Here is an 18295-nt window from a genome sequence, read left to right on the forward strand (position 1 = left end):
TAGCTGAAGCATTTAGAATCTTGAAAAGATATCAAATGAAGCTAAACTCAAAAAAGTGTGCTTTCGGAGTGGCTTCTGGTAAGTTTCTGAGCTTTATGGTGAACTAGAGAGGAATTGAGAAAAATCTAGATAAAATATGAGCTATATTGGAGATGGAGTCTCCCAAAACGGTAAAACAATAGCAAAGCTTGAATGGGAAGATAGTGGTTCTTAATTGTTTTGTAAGACAAGCTACCGATAAATGTCTTCATTTTTTTAAGGTATTAAGGAAAAAAGCTAACTTTGAATGGATTGAGGAATGTGAGGAAGCGTTCAAACAACTCAAAAATTATCTCAACTCAGTCCCACTCCTTTCCAAGCCTGTGCCAGGCGAAGAACTTTTCTTATACCTAACAGTGTCTGATTCCGCAGTTAGTTCTATTCTAGTCAAGGAAGACGAGTGCCAATAGTCACCGTTATACTACACTAGCAAGTTGATGGTTGGGACAAAAACGAGATACCCCCATGTAGAAAAGCTTGCCCTCGCCTTGGTGGTATCTGCCCGAAGGTTACGCCCTTATTTCCAAGCACATAAAGTGACGGTTTTAACCAGTTTCCCATTACGACAGGTGCTGCAAAAGCCAGAAGCGCGTCTGGTAGACTAATGAAATGGGCAGTTGAGTTGGGCGAATACGACATCCATTTTCGCCCCCGAACTATAGCCGACTTTGTCGCTGAGTTCACTTCATGTGCCTCACCGGGGGACAGCACGGAGGTATACATGACATAAATATGTCTAAAAACCGAGAATTGCAACGACCTTCCATGGGAGCTTTATGTGGACAGATCTTCCAATAGAAAAGGGTTGCGGAGCTGGATTGCTGCTGTTGTCACTAAAGGGAGGGCATCTTGAGTATGCCTTGAGGTTCAAGTTTCGGGCTTTGAATAACGAGGCAGTGTATGAAGCACTATTAGTTGGACTATGACTAGCTGTTGAAGTTGAAGTCACCAACCTAATTATTTACAGTGATTCCCGACTCATTGTCAATCAGGTGGCCGAGACATACCAGACCAAAGATTATCGAATGGCTGTTTATCTAGCAGATGTCCAAAAAATGTTAGGTTCATTTAGCAAGTGCGAAATAAAGCAGATACCGTGGTCTCAGAATGCCAAAGTCGATTCCTTAGCCCGATTGGCAGCAGCTTATGATGTTGACTTAGGTAAAATGGTGCTTGTAGAAGTTTTGAATGCACCCAGTATATTGAGAGAAGAAGCTATGGAGATAGATGAGCAAGCGCAGATCGAGCATAGCAGTTGGATGACCCCCTTAATCAAGTTTCTGGAAAAAGGGGTATTGCCGGATGAAAAAGTTAAAGCTCGACAGTTAAGTTGCAAGGCTGGCCACTATGTAATAAATAATGGAAGACTGTACAAGAGAGGATATTCTCTCCCTCTACTAAAATGTGTTGATGTGGAGTAAGCTGATTACATCATGCGGGAAATTCACGAGGGAGTGTGTGGTAATCATTCTGGGACCCGATCCCTCACAAAGAAAATAATTCGTCAAGGTTATTATTGGCCCACACTAGCTCAGGATGCATGTAAGTTTACCACATCTTGCGATCGGTGTCAGCGATTTACGATCGTACCCAAACAGCCCCTTGAACCTATCCCAAACATCATGAGCCCTTGGCCGTTCGCACAATGGGGCATCGACATAATTGGACCCTTACCTCCAGGTAAAGGGCAGACCAAGTTCCCCATTGTTGCTGTTGATTATTTTACCAAATGGGCAGAGGCTGAAGATCTACCAGCAATTACTGGGCAAAAAATAACCAGTTTCATTTGAAAGAGCATCGTATGTCGATTCGGCATACCATATGTCCTGATCACTGACAATAGTCGTTAGTTTGACAATGTGACATTCCGCCAATTTTGCTCTAGCCTCAGTATCAAACATTACTTTTCCTCTCCAGCCCACCCACAAGCTAATGGACAGATTGAAACTGTCAATAAGATCATTAAGCGAAATCTCAAAGCTAAGCTAGAAGGATTAAAGGGACTGTGGCCTGAAGAGCTGCCAAATGTGTTGTGGGCCTATCGAACGACATCTCGAACCTTCGACGGGTGAGACACCATTTTTGTTAGCCTTCGGAGCAGAAGTCGTGGTATCGGTTGAGGTTGGAATCCTTTCCCCTAGGGTCGAGCAATTTGAGTTAGCTGAGAATGATGAAGTGCTCCATCTAAATCTAGACCTATTGGAAGAACGTCGAAAGATGGTGAATCTAAGGGTGGCAGAATATAAAAATCGGGTGTTACGATACTATAATTCCCATGTGCGCAAACGAAGCTTTAGAGTGGGAAACTTAGTCCTTAGGCGAGTCATGGCTAACACTAAAGATCCAGGCAGTGGAGCTTTAGGACCAAACTAGGAGGGTCCTTACCAAGTGGCCAAAGTCATTGGGCCTAAAACACACAGCTTGACTGACTTAAGCGGGGAAAGCTTACCCCACCCATGGAATGTCGAACACTTGAAAATTTATTTTCAGTAATTTCTTGATAATCGAATTTATACTTCCTAGATTTGCTTCAAAATTTTAGCAAAAGATTTGTAATTTCTTTCAATTCGAGTATTAATATTTGTCACTTTTGAAATTGACAATGGGAATTTTGAATCTTAGAGTTTACTCAAGCAATGACGTCCTTCTTTTATGCATAAAGTTATTCGTGCATGAGTGGGGAGCAAGGAGTAATAATAAAGAAAAGCTGGAATATAGCAGATTATGATAAGCAAACTACAAGCTTAACTTATAAGCAAATTTGAGCTGCAACTTTGGATAAATAAAAGCTGAATAAGTAAATTCCCACAAGTTAAGTTACAAACAAACAAAAAAGTATAAAACTCTATACTAAGCGTTGGACTATCAAATTTTGCTCAACTAAACTGCAAGCTCAAGCCATCAGCTCGAGCTGTGATTAAAATAATTACATGTTCTAATAAGACTGATGATAAATCCAAAAAAAAAAAAAACAAAATAAAATAAAAGAAAGTCTATTAATCTATGTGACCAATATCGTCGAGCTCCGTAAGAGTTCTCAAATCAGGAAAATCAGAAACGCCTTGGAGAAGATCATCAAAGGCAGGATGAGGGGCAGTTGGCAAGGCTTGGCTAGCAAAGATACCTACACTATCAATCCCTCGAGTCTCATCATTATGCTAGGCCTTAATTTTAGATTGGATGAGATCTCTGTCAACGATAGGGTATTTTGCCTTAACGATGCACATAGCCAGCATAACCCCACATTCGAGGCAGTCATCATCCATCTGGCTGTATGCCTCCATTTTCTTAAAACTCCCAGCCAAGTATTTAGCATTTGAAAGCTTGGTCCGAGCTTCCTCCAACTCAGCTTTAAAAATTGAAAGCGTCTCCTTCAACTCGTTGACTGAAGTGTCATGATGAGTTTGAAGTGTAGCCAAGGATGCTTGAGAATAGGCAAGCCGAGTAGACATTTCGGCATATAAAGCAGAAACTCGATCAAATTCCCTACGAGAAACAATATTTCCCCTGAAGGTCTCTACCTCTTCATGCAGCTTCGTATGATTCAGCCTATGAAACTCTACTTCATTACTTAATTTTTGGCAAGACGTCATCATTTCATAGGATGTCTATAAAAGTAAGGAAGATTAGAACAGATAGATAGGTACTCGGAAGAGACAAAAATATGATCCAATAGAATTACTTACCAAGCAAAGATGTTACTGAGTCTGTGTAATACCTGACCTGGGATCAGCATGCCATTGGTTCAATACTTTATTGCTCACTCTAGTCCATTGGGTCATAGCCCGAGTTAAGAAGGCAGTCTCATCACCGTTGGACTCGTATGGCCCATTGAAGTCAAAAGGGTATGAAGAAGACGAGGTAGAGCCTTCAACCTGTGTATGGACGTAGGAGTATGAAGGGGTTAGGACTATCACAATAGGAGTAGAAGGGTTATGGCAGGGTGAGGTTCGAATGCATGGACGTTGGGAAGGTGGTTCATCAGGGAGATTTTGTGCAAGATCAGATTCTATCAGCTCACCTGTGCAAGGCATGGAAAGAGGGCTCGACAGGTGAAATTGAGTGGCACGTGCATTAGCCCCCAGTCCATCATGTATCCTTTGACGCAAGCTCTTGCGAGGTGCTATTCCTAAAAAGGAAAAGAGAAGAGTAAACCTCAAATTAATTCTCTATAAAAAAAAGAGCACCAGTCAGACCTATGCAGGTAGATGGGTCGAGTTCAAAACTGTCTAAGAATTCTTGCTAAACCAAATTGGGACCATAGCGAAGCAAGCTATAAGTCGAAAGAGTTGTCTCGAAATGTAATAACCACACCAGTCAAGGTAGGCTTGTAATCAACTGCGAAAAAAATTAGAATAAATTATAAAAATAGGCCCCGATCAAGCGAACGTGCCAAAAACTTACTAAAAGTCCAATACTTAGTCGGGACTAGTAAAGAGGGCTCTCCACAGTTCGAGGCGAGCCAGTCACCACTGACGAAAAACCATTGTTTGTTCCACCCCTTCGTGGTGGTTGGACAAGAGACAACAGAGTTCCCTTGCGAATAGTGACATAATAGAAGTTTGATGAGGACTTTATTTTCTTAAGAGTATGAAGGGACATAAATTCCTCCATGGTAATAGGGTTTAAGTTACCTAATTGAAGCCAGAGGACATAACACAATAATAACACACAATAAGAATTTGGAAATAATTGGAAGGGTGCTACGTTTACATGAGTTAAGAATTGTTGAATGAAAGGATGAAGGGGAAGTCTAAATTCAAAAGTGAACATAGCTGGGTAGAAAGCCACTTCGCCTAAGGGTGGATTGGATGGATTTTCACCTAAGGAATTGACTCTCATGTGAATCGAATCAGGAATTCAGAATTTGATCCTAAGAGAATTTAAGGCGTTTGCGGTTAATGGACCTGAAGGAAGAGTGTGAGAAGTTAAGTGGTCACTTTGTAACTCACGTTCCCTCCATGTACGGTTTGGAGCCCTTTGATTAGGAACGAAGTCGGAATCGTTAGAATCGGTCGACACATCAATCCTAGGAATTAAGACTCAAGTATTCTCAATGGATAAAAAAACAAAGGGAAAATATAAATCAAACGGTAAATTACCTCGAGGAAGGGATTACAGATGAAGATTGGAGTGTGGTGAGTTTAGTAGCCAAGTAAATCCTTTTTATAAGGGATTCTGGCACAAAAAACGAGACTCTTCACCTAAGCCAAGCTAAGACATGGATGCAAGGAAAGCTTGAGAAGTAAGTCTCGAGCTAGGCTCCAACTAGAGGATTTGAGTCACCCAGTTCGAGAGAGGGGCAACTTTGGAGGGTAAAATTAAACTCGAATAGTAGAATTAAATCCAAGTTTTGGGTAAAGGCAGTTGAGTTAAAAAGGTGGACTAAGGAAAGCCAGCCAAGCTTGACAGGCAACCCAAGGGTGGAAGCCAAGCTAATAGACTTTCAAATGGCTTTTGGCTAAAACAATATTGTATCTTGTGCATATGAGCATAAACAAAAAATATATGTGTATATGTATAGTTAAGTAAAGAAATATATATGTATATGTATATTTAAGTAAAGGAATATAATATATATATACATATATATTCACACACATATATACTTTTTTTTCCTTGAATATATATATATATAATACAAAAAAATGGGAGAGGGGTTACCCACCCCCTTCAACGTGGAGTGTTAGCCAGCCCAGCTGGCAAGTTGATAAAGAGAGGAAGAGAGAGGGGGGGGGGGGGTTTCCTCCCCACTCAATTCGTTCAACGGTAGCCCAATTGGGCTAGCAGTTGGGCCTTATGGCCTAAGGCCAGCTAAGTATATATATATATATATATATTTTATGGGTAGTCAACCTCCCTTTTCTACCTTCAATTGGACTTGTTTTCATAATTTTTGGCCATACATTAGATTTTCAAGAAAAAGAAAAATTAATGAAAACCTCTTTTAAGATGGTTATTTTAAAAGTTGTTTAGTTACCTAATTCCGTTCGTGCAGCTCAATTATTAGAGAGCATAACGTATTAAGAATAATTGGTGGTAAATCGAAAGTCATACTTCTACCCAAAGGTTGAGCATACTAAGGGTTGAAGTTTATAACAGCCTGGATAATGATGGTTCAGGTAGAAAATGGATAAAATAATGATTAATGATGGCTTGGAAGCTGAATAGACGAGCTATGTTTGGTTATTACATGGGCGACCTATATAATTCAAATGGTATCGTCAAAGAAATGTATGCTTTTCAACCTATGCTAATTGTTATCAGTTGACTCAAATTCAAACTCGATTCTAACTTGAGCGTCAGAGTGGATTTGGCTCAACACCATACCAGTATTAGCTTTACTCACTTTTCTTGCAGGATATCCAATTATTCTACTCCAAATACAAATTTACAATTGGTGCAAATTTCGGTATCAACAGTAATATTGTAAGTATTGAAAGAATATGAGTATTTTTTTTTTTTTGACAATCAGTGATTTTTTATATGTAGATTTTAACTTTAAATTACAATTTTGTTGTGTTTTTTAGATTAGTGTCTATTTCGTTCTTTTTTTAAAAAAATTTAAAATAAACATTTTCCACTTTCAAGATCCCACTCGGTAATAATTCTGTTTTTTATGTGTGTTTGAAACTTGATCTTATTTCATCCGAAAATTTCAATTATGGTTTTCATTTTCTTTTAATAGAAAAACATTTTTTTAGTAAAGTTTTATGATGAAAACAAGTTTTTGAAAACATTAGTAGAAAGTAGGGGGAAACATAGAAATCTATGAGTAAAACTTGTTTATAAACTTAATTTTCAAAGAGTAAGAACTAAAAACAAAACGAATATGAAATAGGGTTTGTTGAGAGTAATCTGACAATAATTTTGTGGATCATTCTTGAAGGTTACTTTTATATGATTGGTTTTTTACTCATACCTCTCTTCCCTATCACATAATATTTGACTAAAACCTAAGATGAAAACACTCATGCCTAACAGTTTGAATTTAAAGGGAATGGAGAAGAGAGGCAAATGAAGGAGGAGTAAATGTTTATGTAATTTTATTAACTCAAGCTTGCAATTTATAGAGATTAGAGACTGCCTTGAATAGATCAATAGATAACAATAGGTAGTAAAAATCAAGATTAGGTAGACTAAAAGATTTAGCTACCAACTAATAATAAATACAACTAAAGTCAATACAAGTTACCAAGTACAGCTGAGAATAATCCATTCAGTCACCTCAATAGTTTTTATGTCATAACAGCCCTCTTCAAACAAGGTAGGGGAGAGAAACGAATGTCAAGTTTGTTTCGAAGATCCTGAAAAAGACGAGGAGATTACAGTTTGGTTAGAGAATCAACAAGTTGGTCCTGAAAATGGACATTGTAACACCAGATCCTTCATAGGATTCCTTGGGTGGAGAGAAGAGCTCAGAGTTCATGCTTTGAAGAAGAATAGTTTAATCAAGTACCTAAAACTATGCTACAAAGGAAGAAAAGTTTCTATGTCTTGAAGGCATAGTAGTTTGGAGTAAAAATTTTGGCTAAGTGTCCAAACTATACTATGAGATTAAGAGTTAAATTCATAGCATGGGAGAGGATGGAGAATCTTGGATGAGCTCAATGCATGGTGTAGTAGAGGAAGCATGTTGAACGCATCCCAAGGGAAGATTTTGGACAAATTTGGATGTTTAGGGGATGTGGGAAGCTATGCTAGGAGATTAGGTTATGATTCTAGGGAACCATGTGTTGAACACCATAATGGAAGCATAAGGAAGGCATGATGGGCACATAGGGTGTTATGGGAGAGAAATTGGCCAAGTGTTGAACAACATAGGACTTGAGGAAACTTTAAAGAGGGAAGTATTGGATACATAGATGAAGTGTTGGACACATAAGATGCAGTGTTGGATGCCCAGATGGCCATATAGGTTCATGCTTAAGGGAATAGTGAGACAAATAGGACACATGGCTATGCCTTGAGTCTGAAGGAGAAAGCTATAATTTAAGAAGAAAATAGAAACCAAGGGAGAAGAAAGAGAAAGAAGGATTGGTGCATGAGGTTAGAGTTGGGTGCATAGAACTAGGGTTTGACGTGTAGGAGATCTTATAGATTCCATTTTGGAACTATGAGAAGCAAGATGGAAGCATAAGACAAACCCTTGGGAGAGAGTTACATCAAGGAAGCCCAAGAACCCTAGTTGAACGCATACCTAAGAGGAAAAAATGTAAGGTGGGCGCATGCCCTTGCTATAAACCAAATAGAGAACTATGTGGTGATAAAGAGTCAAGTCGGTGACATAGTTAAGAAACCATACGTCCAAACCTAAGGGACCATGCATTAGAAGCATCCTGCGAATGCATAGAGGAGATATTGGACACATAGAGGGTTGTTGATGAAGCAACCATGCGCCCAACCAAGGTCACTATGCTTTAACTTGAGACATTTGGAGAGCAAGGTTAGATTACAGCAAAATGTGGTATGTGACTCAACCAAATGAAGCCTCGATCGAGCCTAGGGTGAGGTGGACGCATAGTAAGACATGTAAAAGATCGAAATGACAGCTCAAGAAGGGCCTATGCGTAGGACTATGCATGGTGAAAACACTTCAGTTCACATGCATGTATGAGATGTCAAGGACCCTTGTGTTGGACTTTGCATGGTGTTGACACACAGGTTTCTCATGCAAACAATGTATCATGCGTTGGTGGCATAGAAAGAATGACAAGGACGCCCTTGAGGGCATATAAATACCTCGGAAGAACTTTATTTCAGCTTACAACTCAAGCTCCCTTAAAATAAGACTCAAAATGAGAGTTTGGAGAGAATTAGGGTTCCGGGGTAAGGGCCTATGCATTGACCAGGGGAGGCCATGCATTGATCAGAGGAAGTCCAGGGGTTCAGAAGGTGTTATCATGCGTCCAACTGCCTATGGAAGGCTTTCCTTGTGTCCAACTGCTATCCAAAGGTGTCTAGAGGTCTAGTTTCATATTAGTTAGAGTTGGTAAGCTAAGTTTAGGGCTAAGAAGGTATTCTAAGGTTATTTTGGCCCTAAACCTAGGACTCTAAGTTGATTATTGAAACAATATAGGCTTAAGAGCTAGGAAAGAGACATGGGGAACCAAGGAACTCGGGAAGGAAGAGAGACCCCTACTAACCAACGATGAGTGGTATTCTTTTAAGAACTTGTGCATATCTATATAAAACTCTATGCACGAGTAGCTTGAGTAATGATGAGAATATGAGGCTTGAGACGGTCAAGGGGTTAGAAGACCTAGTTCCTCAGCCTGTAGCAGAACCTCACGGGATGGTCAAGGGTCCATGAGGCCTAGTTCTTAAGTCTATGAGAGAAACCTCATATGGGATGGTCAAAGGACTGACAAGTCTAGTTTTTGAGCCCATAAGAGAAGGATCTATGTGCACATAGTATTAATATGATGGATATGGTTAATTATCTACCTGTGTGTAGGTAGAGCAGGTAGTAGACTTGTTCGTGCTTAAAGTTTGAGAAATGACCGCGCTACATGAATATGTTGTTTCAGTTATTTGTCTCTTATGGTTGAAAGAAACACTGTAAGTTGCTTACCACTCATTGGACTTCTTGAAGCTCATTCTTTTATGTTTTTCTCGTCAAGTAAAGGAAGAGAGGAGTTCCAAGGTGCTATTAAGGTCAAGGTCTGCCACACCACAGCCATACTTCTGGACTTAAGTTTGTTATTATGAGTTCTTGTACATAAGAGTCTGGTATTGTTAAGTTTGAGTTGAGGGCTTTGTAAACTTTATATTGGTTGTAATAAAGTAAGTTAAGCCAAAGAGTTGTTATATTTTAGTGGTTATAAGTTTACTAAGCAAATCAGGTAAGAAATGGGCAGTAGATATCGTAAGAGGGTCGTATCTATCGTCCTCATGCCTCATTTCGGGTTCGAGAGAGAAGCTCGGGAGGGGAGGTGATAGACATGACTAAGGACAAGTTTTCGAGAAAGAACTTGATCATGGATGGAGCGAATGTCGATTTCGATATGTTTAGTGCGGGCATAAAAGATAGGATTGCAAGCAAGCGCAGTAATGGGGAGGTTATCACACCAAATAGTAGGGGAAAAGGAATGGTGAACACCAAGATCCTTTAACAAAGCATGAAGCCAAAGTAATTCACAAGCAACATGGAAGAGAACTCGATATTTGGATTCAATACTTGAGCAAGCAATAACTCCTTGTTTCTTAGAGCTATAGGAAACAAGTGAATGGTCAAAGAAGACACAATAGTAACCAATAGGGACATTGGAAAAGGAACTGTCCCAAATATATGGCGGAGAAGAAGAAGGCCAAGCAAGGTAACTATATTTATGTTGGAAACTTGCTTAGTGGAGAATGATTATCAGCCTAGATAATAGATACAGGCACCATAACCACGTTTGTTCTTCATTTCAGGGAATTGATTCTTAGAGGCAGCCGACAACTGGTGAGATGACTATGCGTGTTGAAACTGGGCACATCTGTTGACTCACGTTTGGATAGATCAGGATGTATGATGTTCTATGCTCATGATGATGCGATACTACTTCTGAATATGTGTTAATTATGGATGTTCATGTAGTATGCCATGCGTTGTCACAAGTTTCCTTACGATGGAACCAAATGTAATTCCACTGCAAGTTTCTCGGTGTGATCCGAGGTCAAACACGGGGTTGGTTTAGGTTATTGTGGTACGTTCATCATATATGCAACCAAGTTTTAAATCTTTAAAAGTGTGTGTGTACAGGTATATAAATTGCAATAAAATAAAGTAAAGCAGTAAAGATGTGATAATAAAATAAAAATACAGTAAACCTAAGCTAGATGATACAAGATACAGGCTTCATGTATAAGATGCTGAGGTCAAGGTTGGCTGTGAAAGTTGTGCAAAGATGTGGGGTGCGACGATAAGTCTTATGAATAGAATAGAAAGAGAAAGACAATAATACAAACAACGCAAGTTCTTAATCACATTGAAGCTACAAATACTGTTCCGCTCTTCTCTTGGCGTACCTCTCGGTGATCGGCCGTGCTCCTACATGTTTGTGGTGAAACAGAGACTAACATAATGAACGCAAGGTTGCTTCCATGTCTGGAAGTACTACTCGCTTTAGTTAACGCATTCTTCTAACCCTCTTTCGATAGATCAGAATGGCGTCTTCACTTCTGCTTTCACAGGTGAAGATGCCGTCTAGCATGCCTTAGCTAATTGCATTTTATATCTTTAACATAAATTAAGTACTTGGTTAATTCATATTGCTTATCAGGGAATTAAGAAAACATCATGAAGAAAGTGACTGACAGGTGAACGAAAATAGATAGAAAATGGTAAATGGAAGCTATCGAAACATTTAATATCTCTATTAAACGTTTGATATATGGTGTGTGAATGAAGAGATAAAGAACAGTGAAGTACAACGATGAAAGAGATAGACAGAAACAAACAAGTGCCAATGTCTTGGCACTGATTCGATGAAGATCCGCTTGCCAGATAGGATGGTTTTGGAAGAGCTTCCCTCTCAGGCTTGCTCCACCGGTAGCAGGGATCTTTGCACAAAGCTTTTAATCGGGTGTTTGGCAGATTAGATCTGAGATTCACCTCTCGGCCTTATCTCGTCCTCTTCCCGGATCTCGTCTCTTAAGCACTCAGCTCAGCCTTTTCTCTCAACAATAGCACTTACCTCGTATCCAGTAGCATATTTTTTTTCTCTGAAATCAATGGGGTATTTATAAGTGCAGATCTTTGACTCCGGCCTTATGGTCCCCACTTGATCGTTATGGTAATTCCGAAGATTGAGGGATATTTTTCCTTCTGTTATGCAATCAGACCGTCAATTCTGCACAACCATTAGTTGTACACGTGTCTCTATCCTCCGCTTTTGTGTTGCTCAGCTACATCTTCCGATCATGGGTTCGCATGCGGTTTTGTTTTTATTACCACATGTGGTTGAAACACAGTTCTGGATCGACTGTCGCATTGCGCTGTCATTACGGTAATCATCTCTTCATTGTTGATTGACTGGCGCATTGTGACAAAGATGCGTTGATTAGTTTCTCATGAGCCTTTAGTGCAAACGGTGACTTGGTCTCCTGCAAAACAGAGTAAAATTCGGCTTGTCTTCCATCTTTATGGTGTTAGTGGGTGTAATTGCGATCATTTATAATTATGGTAATACTAGGCTAATTTTCATACAATCGGCATATATTTGCTAACTTTTGGCCGCAATATCTAGATAAGATGGAATAAATAACTTGTATTTCTACAAATCAACATCGTCTCCTCGAAGGTAGTGGGAGGACTCTGACTTACTTTACAAATTTCATATATTTTATTGGAAAATGTATATGTTGTTCCTGATTTGAAAAAGAACTTAATTTCTATAAAGTGTTTAATTAGACAATCTTACTCTGTAAACTTAGAGCTGACAACTACTTATTTCTTAGAGATCTAGGAAATAAGTGAATGGTCAAAGAAGACACAATAGCTATCAATCGACTTGCGATCATTCAGGGAGGAAGCCTAACCAACATCTGAATAAGTCGTAAAGGAAAGGGTAGGAGCAATTTGAAGAGATAGTTTAAGATAAATGGTGCCTAGTAAGTGGTGAAGTACTCGTTTGAGAGCGCACCAGCGAAGAACAAGTGGGGGATTGTTGTATTTTGCCCTAGTTTATTGTATTTTTCTACTTTATTTGTATTATACATTTGGTTCCCTAAGCTTTAGGACAGGTAGGAGATTGTTGGGATTGATGTCCTAAATCTCTCTTGTATTCACGTAGTTTGTAAACTTTGTATAAAAAATTTGTTATTATTAAAATAATTGTTATTTTATGACCATACACTCAATCCAATAAATAAATATCCTATGTTATTTTATGTAATTTAAACATGTATGTAGAGACATACAGGTGGATCATGTTTAAATGATAACCTAAATGGTCTGTAGTAGATGGATAAGGTTGGGTACCTTATCATGGTGACACTACGGTTACGACCCGCTTTGTAGATATTACAAGTGTTTTAAAGTGCTATAAATGATCTAATCCTGATCATTCATGTGAAGACATGTGAGCGGGGATATCCTATACAAAGTGTTTGTATAAGACCGAACCACAAAATGACTAATCTTGTTATATAACGTCTTAATAGTAGAGACTTACATTTCACCAGGATGACTTAAGTGATATGACTTGAATCCTGAGCGAGTTGTGAACTCATATCTATGAAGGCGGCCCTTTGATTTGCATAGGTGAGAGTGGCTAGATCGTCGACTCAATATGTCTACCATTTGGGGATTTGCCTAATTGGGAAACTGGGAACACAACTATATAGGATGAAATTCACTCCTTCCCTGATGTCGGGGTAAATAGATAAATTGCTCCCTTAAGGACTGATTTTAGGGCTTGAACAATGTGGCCACACCCTCTCTTGGCCTGAGAGAGATTTGGTCATAGTTGGACTACGACTTATTGTTCATTAAAGGGATCAGTGGTACTTAAGGAGTTATATGTAACTACAGGGGCAAAACAATAATTTTGGCCCAGCTGTACTTATGAGCATTTGTGAAAGGTCATCACACTGTTGACTGGTTATATCCAATGGACACAGAAATATATCTGTAGTGCGAAGAGTGCAATTGTCAGTCTTTAGTGGAGTGACCGACAGTTAATGGATGTTGGGTAATTTAATTAATTATTCAAATACCATTGGAGCTTCAATCTATAGGTCCATAAGGTCCCTCTGTAGCTCAACAGAGATTATCGAGAATTAATTTTGGATTAATTTGAATTGTTCAAATTAATTGAAAGAATTGATTATATATGATATAATTAATTAAATTAATTATATGTGATATAATTAATATAATGTATTCAATATATTATATCATAGAGTTTATTTTGAGAGGAATTAAATATTTGAATATGATTCAAATACTAATTACATGGATGAAATTCATATAATTAAATTTAGTGTAAATGTGATTTATACTAAATAACCATGAATGAATAAGAGAAATAAAAAAATATAGGTTATGTGTTATATTTGATATAACATATAGTTATATATATGTATGTGTGCGTGTGTGTTTATATATATATATTATATAATTTAATTTAATTTTGAATTAAATTAATTGAGGGAGTTATGAAAATAACCCACTCCCTATTTTCTCTCTCTATCAATTGTGTGCCCAAAAAGAATTGGAGGAAGTTTTGACAATGGTCTTTGATAACTGGTAGAAATACAAGTTATTGTATCTCTTTCATTTAAAATAATAAGGCAAAGGCATGAAATTTAGATAATTTTTACCAATAAATTTATACAAAAAGTGAAGCATTCGATCACATACTTCTAACGCATAACATATTTAAATTTCAGACTATTTCGCTACTTCTATGTAGAATATCCTTTAGCAGTCTGATGAACGTGTGATCGCATGTTGCATACCAACTGATGCGATCAAGCAAGAATTGCCAGAGAAGAAAAAGAAAGATGATCGCATAAGCTGCAAGTGTTGAGGCATGGCATGACATGGGCAGTAGGTGTCAAATCACAAGTTGCGTTGGTGGTCGACAGGAAAACTTTATTGAAGATTCGATGAACCCCTGACACGTTGCAGACAATGCAATAGGATATGGAATTTAATGTGACCCATCAACACAATCATGAGTTAGAGAAAAGAAATGCTCGCGAACGCCTTTAAATAACCATGCAAATGCCATGCAGAAGGGAGATGGTAATATACAAACATCCTGATACATATATCATGGGATACATTGTGGGAGACAAGAAAAATACCCTGAGAAGGGATTCTGCTAGAAACCCTTACCAATTTTCCATAGAAATTCCTTAGTGAGAGCTTAGGATTCTAGGGAGAGAATAAGATAATACTGTTCAATCGTCTAAGTGAAACAACTGTAAAATAAGCCGGATGAAGCAAGACATTGCACCATGGTTGACTCTCTGACCCTTTCTCTTTGTTTTGTGTATTTGTATTGTAATTCTTGTATTGACAAATTCAGATTTGCAGTATGAATACATGTTTATTATATACCTTTTCTAAGTTTTTCACCAACATCATGCGTAGCTAAATCGCCTTATGCGTTGAGAAGATTGTAGCTAACACGACTAAATAACTGGAGGAATCATGCGATCAACTTGTTTTATGCATGTTTATATTTATTGCTTGAATCAATTGAGAAATTGTTCTAAGTAAAGTTAATATGAGCTTGAAAGAATTTAGATTAGGACCTCATAAAACAAGAGAAAAAGTTCCTTAGAAATAAGTACATTCTCTGCATTTACATTTATCGCATGCATCTTAGAGATAGGATAATGTGACAAAGAACACTAAGAAGTGTTGGTCGTAATATTGAGTTTATAGCTTGATCGCATATTCCATCTAGTTGTTTAGAAAGAGTTAGTAAAAATCCTTCTCAACCTTCTTATCACATAATTGTTATCCAACTCTCACTGCTTCATTTTAAACATAATTCCCATAACATATTTAGATTTAAGTTAGCTCATTCAATCACCCCCTTGAACATTTTAACTCACGCTAAGATCATATTATTAGTTTCATCACACGCTTACAAGTAATCCCTGCATTCGACCCTGGACTCACCAGGAACTCTGGTCAAATTTGCACTTAGGTTTGACTAGAGAAAACTAAGTGTTAAATCTTATAAGCATTATTATTTCATCGCATGTATAGAACGCATCAAGTTTTTGGCATCGTTGCCGGGAATTGCGGTAACTAAGTGTGTTAAAGCTATTTTTATTGATCTTTGCAGACCTCGACTTTCTGGAGTATTGTACCTTGACTGCGAGAAAGGTGCAAATGCTGTATGAGCGAAGGAAATACTCCCAAGCTCGTATACGATCCAGAAATAGAGAGAACCTTTCGCAGAAGACAGAGAGCCAACCGAAGAAGACGAAAAAACAGAGTTCGTAGGATGGCTGAACAGCAGAACCACCTGGAGGAACTACAAGAGAAAATAAATCACAATGAAGCACTTGCCAACCCAATTTTGTTAGCAAATGATTGCAATAGACCCATCAGGGACTATGTGTCACCCAACTTGTATGATTTCTCTCCAAGAATCATGCGACCAGTCTTGGATGGAACAAGATTTGAAATGAATCCTGTAATGCTTCAAATGATTCAAGCGGCCGGTCAATTTGGGGGAAGACGCAGTGAAGATCCCCACACTCACTTGAGGAGTTTTATTGAAATATGCAACACCTTTGTATTCCCAACATCACACTAGAGGAAGTACGACTTACACTATTCCCATTTTCACTATACTAGAAAATGGGCGTACTCGCTTGAATCAGGGGAGATAACTTCATGGGAACAAGTGGTAGAGAAGTTTATGAAAAAATACTTCCCACCAATAGAAAATGTAAAGAGAAAAAGGCTAATTACAAACTTTTAGCAGGGAGAATCGAAAACGCTCAGCGAATCGTGGGTGAGATTCAAAAGATTAGTTAGGGATTGTCCGCATAATGGACTCCTTGATTGTCTTCAGATGGAAATATTTTATTATGGCTTGAACTTAGGATTGCAGAACGCTGTAAATGCTGCAGCGACATGTGGAATTCTAGACAAAACTTACATCGAGGCCAAGAATATATTGGATCGGATCTCAAAGAATCACGAAGGCTGGCAAGGAAATGAATATGGGTCAAGAACTAACAGAACCCAGAATAATGACGCTATCGCATCTCTGCAGACACAAGTTAATACGATGACAAACTTGCTGAAGGCAATGAGCATGACAAAGAATGGCGCAAAAGGCGAGCAAGTGAATGCGGTTGCCAAAATGAACAATGAAAGTTATGTCCTTTGCAAAGAACCTCATTCCTTTAAGGAATGACCGCGCCCCAATCTGTCTACTTCATTAAAAACAACCATTTTTCCAACGCATATAACCCTGGATGGAGAAACCATCCGAATTTCTCTTGGGGTGGTAATCAGCAACAAGCACAAGTCAATACTCAAAATGCCCATAGAGATGGACCACTGGGGTTTCAACAAAGACCAAGCGGATTTCAGTAGACAACCAATTCATCTCAGTCATCCTCATCCTCTTCTTTAGAAAATTTGCTGAAGGAATGCATTCAAAAGAATGAAACAGTTCTTCAAAATCAAGCAACATCCATTCGTAATCTTGAAGTACAAATGGGCCAGATTGCAGGCGAGTTGAAGAACAAGAAACAAGGAGTAATTCCCAACACCACAGAAATTCCTCACCATATGAGAGACAAAGGCACATTATGGAGTGGACGCATAACAACAGAGGCTATAAAAAGAAAATCGCATGAAGAATCTAAAATCCAACAAGGTAAAGATCATGTATCTGAGGAAAGTGTTCACAAGGAAAAACAAGAACCAGAAAAAATAACCACAACAACTCCTACAACATTAACACCACAAGACGAGCAGTCACCTCCATTTGCACAAAGGCTAAAAAAGAAGAAAAGTGATGAAAACCAATATAAATGCTTCTTAGGAATATTAAAACAACTGCACATCAAAGTCCTTTTTGTGGAAGCCATAGAGCAAATGGCCACCTATGCTAAGTTCTTAAAGGATATCATATCCAAGAAAAGGAGCATAGAGAAACTGAAGGAAATCGAACATGAGGATTTCCATGAGCAGTGGAATGATCTTTCCAAATTCCATTCGTATTTGAACATACACAATTACAATCAACAAACAGAAACTATCTAGTCATGCAACATACGAAATTACAACATGCTTTTCATAAGATCAAGGGATAAAACTATACATACCTGTGAAGACTCATCTTCAAACACCCTCGATCACGAACACTTGATCACAACGACCACGAGCACAATGATCTCCAAGACCACAAACACAGCAAATAGCCTCCAAATACCTCGAACTATGTTGAGTTGAGTACGACTCTACCACAATGGCTATCTTGGTATTCTCGATGTGAGAATCTAGAAGTGTGGTCTCTGTGTGGACTTGGTTAGAGGAAGAGACCGAAGGAAGAACAATCGTGTAAACGATTGAGCAAGTGGGAGATGACAAAGTCTATCATATTGATGAATGCCCAATCGTTTAACAAATGCTCTATGATCGTTTGCAAAAGCTCCACGATCATTTAGCTAAAGGCCAGCTGAGTGAACTATTGTGTAGTGTCACTCCACGATCGTTTAGTCTTTTTTCAGCTGTCGTTTAGTAAATCTCATTCACTTGACAGCCAACTGTGAGTAATTATGA

This window comes from Benincasa hispida, chromosome 11 (assembly GCF_027475165.1).
Source record: "Benincasa hispida cultivar pf3 chromosome 11, pf3_genome.v1.1, whole genome shotgun sequence".
NCBI classification, from domain to species: Eukaryota; Viridiplantae; Streptophyta; class Magnoliopsida; order Cucurbitales; family Cucurbitaceae; genus Benincasa; species Benincasa hispida.